This window comes from Belonocnema kinseyi, chromosome 3 (genome assembly GCF_010883055.1).
Source record: "Belonocnema kinseyi isolate 2016_QV_RU_SX_M_011 chromosome 3, B_treatae_v1, whole genome shotgun sequence".
Classification (NCBI taxonomy): domain Eukaryota; kingdom Metazoa; phylum Arthropoda; class Insecta; order Hymenoptera; family Cynipidae; genus Belonocnema; species Belonocnema kinseyi.
The window spans coordinates 152,695,221-152,704,709 of record NC_046659.1 but is presented as its reverse complement, the minus strand read 5'-3'; the positions used below and the strand labels follow the sequence as shown (position 1 = coordinate 152,704,709).

The 9,489-nt window shown below is 24.0% G+C and overlaps 1 protein-coding gene across 2 annotated transcripts in view; it reads left to right on the top strand.

Moving 5' to 3' along the window:
- The first annotated feature begins 6,262 nt into the window (after positions 1 to 6,262).
- The window catches only part of LOC117168999 (protein PXR1-like), a 16,854-nt gene continuing 13,627 nt past the window's right edge, over positions 6,263 to 9,489 (top strand). For both annotated transcript variants that reach the window (XM_033355033.1, XM_033355032.1), the window contains exon 1: positions 6,263 to 6,470. The gene's annotated coding sequence lies outside the window, so the exon portion shown is untranslated. The remainder of the gene's footprint in view (positions 6,471 to 9,489) is intronic.

The window sequence follows — 9,489 nt, the reverse complement described above, 5'->3', positions numbered from 1 at the left end:
ATTTAGATATGAAAAAAGACCGAAAAAAAAACAATTTTTTTTAATAAACTCGGGAAAATGTATGCATGCTCTGACTGTATTAAAAAAAAATGAGAGGGAATGTTATTACAATTTTTTTCAGGTTTTAAGTAGACACCCTGTAAAGGCTTTACTTTTAGTAAAAAAAAAAATAATAATAAGGGTAGAGTTTAATGAAAGATACTATTTTTTGCATTCCTTAGCTTAATTCTAGATTCCAAGATTTTGCAATTCGCCAACTCATTTAAATGCATTTCTCGCAATCAAATTATTTTAGTTATTATATTCCTAATTAAGAAAAACCCGTTTTTTATTCAATTTACAAAGGCTTTTGATTCCTAAAATAGGATGCCAGTTTTTTTGTTTTCTATAAATAAGTAGTAAGCGTAAAAATGTAATAATTGGGATATATTATTTTTTAAACGATAAAATATTGACCGATAGAGAAAGAAATGTAAAATTTGATGGTATCAATATTGAAAAAAGAAAAAAAAAACAGATTTGTGATTACTGATTTCTTGCCAATGTGCCAAAAATTGGTTTAAATCTTCACATTTTCTACTTTTTTAAAATGCATCATATTTTAATTTTTGATAATCTACTTATATCTGACAGCTTGCAAAAAAAATAATATCGTCCAAGTAAAAATTGCCCCGCGACTTTTGCTGTTACTGCGTTGTTACTTGGATTAAGTTTTGCTTCACTTTTTCATGGATTGAAAACGACCAAAAAATTCGTGTGTAAATAGTGCGTAATGTTGACGGATATGAGATATGAGGATATAATATTGTTTCTTCGGAATGTACTTAAAGACAGGAGTGTGTGGCGGAAACCTCCCTAAATCGGATAATCATTAATTATGAGTACCAATAAAACAAGTGCCAATGAATTGGTTAAATTTAATTAATTATTTTACGAAAATTGGTATTTTTAAATAATGATTATCCACTCTTCGAGAGGTTTCTTCTGTTTTTTTTTCTCGGGGAAAAAAACACACATTGTTGAAGATCTCTGTCATAAGTTTTTTTTTTCAGCCGTATACTATTATATGAATGTCGCGTATTTTTGTAAAACAGGGAAAAAGAAAAGGGAGATGGACACTCACGAATATTCGGTTGTTGTACATTTGTTATAAGATTGTCATATTTTGAATAATATTGCAAGTGTAAATATTTTTCTCGCAAAGAAAAAAAAACGAAACTGGTCTGGACAAGTGCTGGTAACATGATAATCGTGAGAGAAGATTTTGTTTTGTGAAAATTTATTTTGAAATTTTTTAAGAAAGGATCTTTTTAAGGTCCGATATGATTGTGCGCGTAACGTAATAATTCTGAAAGCCGCCTAGGTGTCCATTCACGATATCTTGTCTAGGTGAGAAATTGTATAGTAATTTTGAAGTACGATGTAAAGTTATATTGTGCGTGTCCTGTATGCGATAATTTGTCAAATGTACAAATAATAATATGTCTGTCCGTTCTGAAAATGGTATTTTTATTTTATTTAGATTGGTTGCAGGCTGGAAATTTAATTGAAACCCCGGGAATTTAATTTCTGATCGCAGAAAAATTAAGATTGTCAATATTTTAATTATCTTGTTCAGTTTGTGAAAGTGATTTCGTTGCGAATTCATCTTTCTTTAGTCAAAAATTCACTTTTTTGGTTGAAGATTCATAATTTTGATTGAAAATTTATTTCTGTTTGAAAATGAAGCTTCTTTGTTGAAAATTAATTTTTTTTTAACTAAAAATTTAACTGTTCCGATAGAAAGTTAAACCATTTTGCGTAAATGCCAATAAAATGAACAAACTTCTGGTGCGAATTCGCACCAGTGTACCGTTTGAGGGTTAAGAACGATATTTTTGGCAAAAAATGTAAGCATTTTATTTTTATTTAAACTAGTATAAAATTAAACTATTCAAATCGAAGATTCATTATTTTAGTTGAAAATTCATCAGTTTGAATGAAAATTAATTCCTTCAAATGAAAATTTCATTGTCCAGGTTGGTTGAAAATGGATCTTTTCTTGTTTAAAATTCAATAATTTGGATGGAACTTTGTATTTTTTATTTTAAAAAGTGAACTATTTCATTGAAAATCCACATATTTGGTAAAACAGGGATATTTGTGTCTTCTTCTTTTCAGTTGAAAATTCAAGTATTCCAATTAAATATTTATCATACTAATTGAAAATTCATTTTCTAAACTGGAAATAAAATTACTTGGTTGAAAGTTAAATTCTTTTGATAAAATTTTTTTTTCAATTAATCTCTAGTTAATAATGTAAAGACTTTGCTGAAAATCAATTTTCAAAAATTAAAAAAATTTAAACATTTTATTTTTGATTGAAAACATATATTTTTTTGATCAAAGTTCAACTATTTGATTCAAAATCGATATTTTTTATTTAAAAATCAAACTAGTCCATTTTTTGTTGAAAATGGATCTTTTTCTTGTTCAAAATTCAACAATTTCTGTGAAAATTTGTCTTTTTTAATTGAAAATTCTAAATCTTCTTGTTTAAAAATGATTATTTTCGGTTAAAAATGTAAGTATTCCAATTAAATATATCACTTTAGTTCAAAATTCATCGTTTAGGTTGGATATAAAATTACTTTGTTAAAAGTTCAATTCGTTTGTTAAAAATAATTTATTTTGTTTGAAGATTCATCGCTTACGTTAAAAATTAATTTGTTTAGTTGAAATATGAGCTATTTTATTGAAAACTTTTTTTTTTATAAAAGGAATTTCTTTACCGAAAATTTAACTATTTTGTTGAAAAATGTTTCTTTCATTTTGGTTGAAAATTATTATTTATTTGAAAGTGAAAATGTAACTATTATTCCAGATATTTCAAGAGATTTTCAAGAGCTTTAATCATTCAAATATTATAATTTTTAACAGATTCCAAAGAAAAATTAATTTTTTTAATCGAAAATTTAACTATTCTATTTTTTATTGAAAAATGTTCTTTTCTAGTTCAAAATTTAACTATATAATTTTTTATTGAAAACAGATCTTTTCAATTCAAAACTCAATTACATATTTGGTGAAATCAAAGAATTTGAATTATTTTCGGGTATTTTAAAAGATTGTAAGGAATTTTTTTAATCATTCAATAATTTGAAAGGATTTAGAAAGATCTTTAATATCTTTGGATATTTTACCCAAAAAAGTTTCAAGAACTTTTAAAAATGAAGGAATATCAAAGGTTTTGAAATATTTTCTGGTATTTTAAAAGTTTACCAGGAATTTTGTATAGATTTTAATAATGCGAAGGGATTTCGAAGTATATGAAAGATTTTTGGGTATTTTCAACCATTCCAAGACATTTTCAAGAGCTTTAAACATTCAAGTATTAAAATTTGCAACAGGCTGCAAAAGAAAATTAATTTTTTCAATTGAAAATTTAACTTCCATTTTTTGTTAAAACCTGATTTTTTCAGTACAAAATTCAAATATTTGACTTATAAATTGTCTTTTTTTGTGAAAATTTAACTATTTCCTTGAAAATTCATGTTTTTTTTTGTTTGTTTGAAAATCGTCTTTTTTGTAGAAATTAATCTTTTTGGTCGAATATTCAAGTGTTCCAGTTAAATATTCATAATTTTAGTTGAGCATTCATCTTTTGGTTGAAAATAAAACTACTTTGATTCTAAGCTAAAACTCTGGTTAAAACTTAATCTTTTTGCTTACAAATTATCTATTCCAGTTAAGGATTATTCATTTTAATTAAAAACTCACCAGTTTGGTTAAAAAATTTGTTTTTATAGAAAATTATTATTATTTTTTTAATTGAACATTTTAAATAGATTTAAAAGAATAATTCGGGTTTTCAATTGAGAATTTAACTATTCCATTTTTTGCTTGAAAATTAATTTTTTTGTGGAAGATTCAAGTTTTCCAGTTAAATATTCATAATTTTAGTTGAATATTTATCTTTTGGTTGAAAATGAAACTACCCTCTATTAAATGACATAGAAAATTATACAAATGAAAAAAAGGATATATAAAACCATATAGAGCCATATAGTATGTATAAAATTTCTATATGGCTCTACATCGTTCTATATATCCTTTTGTCCATTTCTATAGGTTTCTATAAGACATTTAATAGAGGGTACTTTTATTCTAAGTTAAAACTCTTTTGTTCAACCTCTTTTGTTAAAACTCTTTTGTTAAAAATTAATCTTTTTAGTTTGAAAATTATCTATTCCAGTTAAGAATTATGCATTTTAATCAAAACGTCATCAATTTGGTTGCAAATTTGCAGGGTGGTTGCTGGACTGGGAACCCCGAAATTTTTCGATACCGGGAAAAACCGGAAAATGACAGTGAATTTTTTTTTACCAGGAATTTTACAAATTTGTAGAAGAAAAATCTGTCCACGTTTGATATCAACAGTTTTTAAATGATTAGTTGAATTTTTATGTTTTACTGCTATGCTATTATTTCGCTTTTAGTTGAATTTTTATGTTTTACTGCTATGCTATTATTTCGCTTACAATGCGTAATTTAAAATTTTGTTACTTTAAAAATTTTCCATTAAAAATGTTTATTTCTAAGCTTACATTTTCAATTTAAAGAATTTTTAAATGCTTTCTTAAATAAAAAATAAAAGCCTTTGATGTTGAAAATTTTGGATAAAAAACATTTTTATTCCACAAATAATTTTTTTTTTAAATTTATCTGTACTTTAAGTAATAAAAAGTGAATAAAAACGATTTTAAACCAGTTCAAAATTTAGAAATTTCTAGATTTTAACGTTAAAATTGGAACGGTTTCAGTTTGAAAGTCTTAGTCATTAAACAAATGTAAACGTGTGACAAAGTTTATAAGCTATTTTCAACTTAAAAATAACTTCATAATAGCATATTCTTTATTAAAGGATTTTATTAAATTTAAAATATTGTTTTAGTCTAAAATGTTCAATTTTTAACCCATTCAATTTTAAATTTTTACTTAAAAAAAAAAGATTAATTATTGAATATTTAGCAATATTTGAATTTTTATTTAGGACAAGTGAATTGAAACCAAACATTTAAAAGTAAAGAATTATTAAATAAATTGTTTGACATAGAAAACCTGGAATCAATAAAATTTCGAGAAATGCTCAATTTTATGTGAAAATTTCAAAATTTGATGATTTTGATGTATAATTTACAAAATTACTCAAATTTCGCCCACAAATAATAAATGTTCAATTGTTATTTACACACCCAAATTGTAAAGAAATTGTCTAAAATTTGCAGGATTTTCTGAAAATTATAGACAAAAGTCAATTTATTTTGACAGATATTTAGAAGTTTTGAAAAAAATTCCAAAATAATTAAAAAATTAAAACCAATTTAAAACAATGTCTAGATTTCTCAAGATTTTGAAATAAAATTTTGAAGTTTTCCAAGAATATTTAAACTATTTAAAAAGAAAACAATTTGAATTTCTTATTTAAGAACTCTTCAGTTAAAATTTTTTCAATATTGAATGATTCTAGCTTAAAATTCCTTAAAATTATATAATTTTTAAAAATTTCAAATTTCATTGATTGATTTTTTAAGTTAGAGCATTGAAAATGATAACGTGGATTTATATTTTCTTACATTCAAAAATGTCAGTACCTTCTATTTTATACGCGCAAATTACCCAGCATTTTAATACAAATTTTTTAAATTAAAAACTTTTAAATTTCAAATTTAAAGGTTCAAAATTTAACAGTTCCACTTTGAGTGCTTTCATTTGCAGCTCAGTTTTTATTACCTCAAGTAGAAGATTTGTTATCTTTAGTGTTCCATTTTTTAAATTTCATTGACCGTGAGAAATTTTTGGGAACCGAGAACCGAGTCTTTTTTAGTAGGAATTGCATCTTTCTTGTATAAGACTGAAACTTTTTAATTGAAAAATTCAAAATTTTTGAGACATCTTTTTTTGCTGAAAACTCCACTGTTCTGTTGAAAATTCATATATTTTGTTAAAATATAATCTTTAACGGTAGAAGTCATTTTTTACTTTAAATACGTAAATAAACCTGAAAATTTCCATTTGTATTTTAAATATTCTTCTATTCCTTTGATAAAAGATCATATTTCTGAAAAAAAATAAATTACGTACTATTAGTTATAAGGAATTTATTTACGCACTGATTAATTTTAAAACAACGCGCGATTTATAGCCAATGAGAATGCATTTTAACTTTAATCACCAGCTAACTTCACTTCGATGGGTGCTGTGTGTAGAGTGGGAAACCGGCGAAAACAATAGACAAAAAAGCATGGGGCAAAAATTTATTTGGTATATCTTCGTAATAAATAATAATTATTGTCATTTTATCATTTCATTAAATAGTAATTAAAAAATTGATACTAATTTCCCAATAGACTTCTATACAACAAATTTGTTTTTACGAAGATATTAGCAAAATCGGGCAAAATGGTTTTTGACATTTTTATATAAATAAGGTAAGTTCTACTTGTTTCTAAAAGCTTTGAAGTGACTTAGTATTTGCTTAATATTAATTTGAGTGAACAACAATAACTATACGCACATTTTTGTGACAAATTCATAATAGAATATAGGTTATGTATGGGTATGTCCGAGTTCTGCGAAAATTCAAATTTAATATATGAAAAATAGCTTTTTTTTATACAAATTATAGATAAAAGTTTAATGTTCATTCGAAAAACGGAGCCATTGTTGTTTATTTAAATGACCTTTTAAAGTACATGCCTTCAAAAGTAATCTATTTTTCATAGCGAAAACTAAAAACAACCATATTTTCAAATTAAAATGTTTTATTTTTCGTTAAAAACTGATTTTTTTTTATTAAAAAAATTACATGATTTATCAAAAATTCTTCCTTTTTAGTTGAATTCAAAGGCTAATGATGAAAAAACGTTTTTTTTCTTCAAGAATTGATTTAAAGAGAAATTTAACTTCTCCATTTTTGGTTCATAATTGACCGCTTTCAGTTTAAAAATGGACCATTTAGATGAAAATGAATCATTTTTCCGTTGAAAATTTAAATAATTTCAAAAATTCCGTTTTCTTTTTTTGAAAATTAACATTTTTAGTTGTAAATTCAGTTATGTCTTTGAAAATTTACTTTTTTGTGTAGAAAATTAATCTTCTTGATTAGAAATTCTTTTTTTGTTGTTGAAAATGAATTATTTTTGTTTGAAAATTTACATGTGTCGTTCAATCCTCCTCTTTCTTATTTCAAAATTATCTTTTTAACTGAAAAGTGAACTAGTATTTCATTTTTGATTACAAATTATGTTTTGTTTGCAAATTTATTTCTTTCGATTAGAATTTAAAACAGTTAAATTTAACAAACAAAAAAAAAACGAATTTTCAAGAAACTACTTTATTTTTAACCAAAATAATTGATTCTCAGCCAAGAAGGTTAATTTGCTACCAAAAAAGACGAATTTCAAACAAATTATATACATTTTTAACTAAATACTTTGAACATTAGTTAAGTTTTTAAACCAAAAAATGATCAGTCTATAACAAAAATGGATTAGATAAATTTTCATTGAGGAGAAACAATTTTCAATATATTAAAAAAAAAAACTAATTTTCTACGCAACGGTTTGATTTTTTATCAAATAGTTGAATTTTATGCAAATTATTCAATTTTCCAGCTAAAAAGACGAAGTTTCTATAAAACAGTTGAATTTTGAATCCGAAACTATGAATGTTCAACAAAACAGTTAAGTGTTTAGTTAAAAAATTACTTTTTTTACCAACTAAAAGAATTTTTAACCAAAATTATGAACCTTTAACTTATTATTCCCAAGTGTTGAATTTCAATATAATTTTCGAGAAAAAAAAAGAAATTTCAATCAAAATGATTCATTTTTAACCAAAAAAGAATAACTTTTAACAAAATACACGATTTTTAACCAAATATTTTACTTTTTCATAGAACATTCAACCCAATAGTTGATTTTTTAACCAAAAAGGAAAATTTTGCACCAAAAAAGAGGAATTTTCAATAAAATCGATCTTTCATGATAGAAAAGTAATCTTTTTTGGTTGTCATAATTAAATAAATTGAAATTATTTAATATTTAATCGGAAAATTTATTGTTTTGTTCCGTTGGAAAGGGAAAATTTAGGGTATTTGGAAAATGAAATTTTCCGGCCGGAATGTTAAAACAAATTATTCTCAAGAGTTGAATTTTAATCTAATTAAAAAAATTAAATTTCAATCAGAGAAATTAATTTTCAACCAAAAAAGAATCATTTTGAACAAAATACATGTATTCTTAAATAAATATTTAATTTTTTCAAAAAATATTCAAACCAATAGTTAATTTGTCAACCAAAAAGGCTAATTTTCGAACAAAAAAGACCAATTTTCGACAAAATCGATCCCTAATGGTAGAAAAGTCATATTTTTTGGTTAAAATAAATAAATTTAAAGCATTTAGTATTTAATCGAAGCATTTATTATCTTGTTCCGTTGGAAATGGAAAAGTTAGGGAATTTGGAAAATGAATTTTTCCGGCCGGACTGCTAAAACTTATTATTCTCAGGAGTTGAATTTCAATCTAATTAAAAAAAAATTCAATGAAAAAGATCCATTTTATACCAAAAAAGAATAATTTAAAAAAAAACATGAATTTTTAACCAAATATTTTATTTTTCAATAAAATATTCAACCCAATAGTTGACTTTTCAACTTTTCAAATAAATAAATTTGAAGTATTTAATATTTAATCGCAACATTTTATTGGTTTGTTCAGTTGGAAAGGGAAAATGTAGGGAAATTGGAAAATGAATTTTTCCGGTCGGATTGTTAAAACTTATTCTCATGAGTTGAATTTTAATTTAAATGAAAAAATTAAATTTTAACCAAAAAAATTCATTTTCAAGCAAAAAAGAATCATTTTTAAGAAAATACGTGAATTTTTAACCAAATATTTTACTTTTTAATAAAATATTGAACCCAATAGTTGTTTTTTCAACCAAAAAGGCTAATTTTTTTACCAAAAATGACAAATTTTCAACAAAATCGATCCCTAATGGTACAAAAGTCATATTTTTTGGTTGAAATAAATAAATTTAAAGCATTTAATATTTAATCGGAACATTTATTGGTTTGTTCCGTTGGAAAGGGAAAAGTAGGGAATTTGGAAAATGAATTTTTTCGACTAGACTGTTAAGACTTATTATTCTCAGGATTTGAATTTCAATCTAATTAAAAAAATGCCATCAAAAAGATTCATTTTCAACCAAAAAAAGAATAATTTTTAACAAAATGCATGAATTTTTAATAAAATATTCAACCCAACAGTTGATTTTTCAACCAGAAAGGCTAATTTTTCACCAAAAAAGATAAATTTTCAACAAAATCGATCTTTAATGCTTGAAAAGTCCTCATTTTTTATTGAAATAAATAAATTTGAAGCATTTAATATTTAATCGGAACATTTATTGGTATGTTCAATTGAAAAGGGAAAAGTTAGGGAA